The following is a 1,411-nucleotide window of genomic DNA, read 5'->3' as shown; positions in this document are numbered from 1 at the left end:
CTAATTCCAACTGTTTTTCAGAATGTATTGCAATTGTGCTTGAACGAAAGGAATGCAGAATGTTTCGTATAGCTCAATGTCAATCCCACCCCCACCCAAGGAAAACTCTGGAAAACGCTTATTTGACCCGACACGAATCGTAAAAGTGCCATGAAGTACAGCTCAAATGCACAGCAGCCAGAAACAGAGCCACTTCTCTGGAGGCCTCGCAAGCTCCTAGTCCCTTTCCCTCACCCTTACTGGTAAGAATCGTGCACACGCTACTCTGTGCTCCTGAAATACTGAGTTTGTGCCTTCAGTATAATAATTCCTACATTCACTGACAGCAGCAGCATGTGTGCATGTGCGTGTGTACCTGTGTGTGTGTCCTTAAGGGCACAGACTGTACTCCATTCATTTTTCTATGCTTGGAAAGTTATGTTATCTGGACCATACACATAAGTGCCAATATCTGACCATTTTGACCTACACAGATGACAATTTAATATGGCGCAACCTAACACACACTCATGAAATATAAGCATATTTACTACTGTGCAACAGTGCATCCCTGAGAAAACTTGCGCTCTGCAAGAGGGGTCAGTAAGCTTCTCTATAAGGGGGCCACATGGTCAATGCTTTGGACTTTATGTGCTATAGATTCTCTGTCCCAAGGATTCCACTTTGCCATTGTTGTATCAAAGAAGCCCTAAACAATCTGTCAGCAAATGAGTATGGCGGTGTTCCAGTAAAATTCCATTTGAAAAAAACAGGCTGAGGGCACATGGGTGGCTCAGCTGGATAAGTGTCTGACTTCGGTTCAGATCATGATATTCCAAGATCTGGACTCATTTTTCTCAACTGAACTTTTTGTCATATTCATGAAATTCAGAGTTAACTTTCAGGGGACACGATCTGAGATCGCTGTCCGAATTGAGTGGACCCTCCTTGATGATTATAGTCACTATTTGTTGCTAAACTGCCAGACAGACCTAATTTTTTTTTTCAGACCTAATTTTGTCATAGCGCCGGACGGTATTTTTAGTCCATTTCCATCCAGGAATGTTAAACAGTACACAAATAGAGGCAGTCACATGGGTGATAAGATCATCACCATCTACGCGATTCTCTTGCTGCCAAAGAACTGATCTAGAACTGGAAGGAACTGTGTATTTCACCTCACTCATTGAGCTTGTACTGAATGCTTGCCACAATGCCACACACGGGGCTAGGTGCCAGGAGATAGCAGAGCCCCGACTCTCACTCCAGCCCGGAAAATTATAAACTGTTTATCATCTAATAGCATCTAACTCAGTGGTTCTCAACCAGGGTGATTTTATGTCCAAGGGATATCTGGCAACGTCTAGAGACACCGTTGGTCACCGTTAGGGAAATGCTATTGGCGTCTACCGAGTCGAGACCAGGGATGCTT

General features: G+C 43.9%; 1 long non-coding RNA gene across 1 annotated transcript in view; it reads left to right on the top strand.

The window, feature by feature from the left end:
- Positions 1–6: 6 nt before the first annotated feature.
- LOC111140264 overlaps positions 7–1,411 on the top strand; it is an 18,280-nt gene continuing 16,875 nt past the window's right edge. Inside the window, exon 1 of the long non-coding RNA XR_002640137.1 lies at positions 7–242. This is a non-coding gene — a long non-coding RNA (uncharacterized LOC111140264). The remainder of the gene's footprint in view (positions 243–1,411) is intronic.

The sequence above is a fragment of the Enhydra lutris genome, unplaced genomic scaffold (assembly GCF_002288905.1).
Source record: "Enhydra lutris kenyoni isolate GAN:26980312 unplaced genomic scaffold, ASM228890v2 scaffoldscaffold342, whole genome shotgun sequence".
In the NCBI taxonomy this organism is placed as follows: domain Eukaryota; kingdom Metazoa; phylum Chordata; class Mammalia; order Carnivora; family Mustelidae; genus Enhydra; species Enhydra lutris.
Note: the sequence above shows the minus strand (reverse complement) of the source record. Positions and strands in the feature narration are given on the sequence as shown.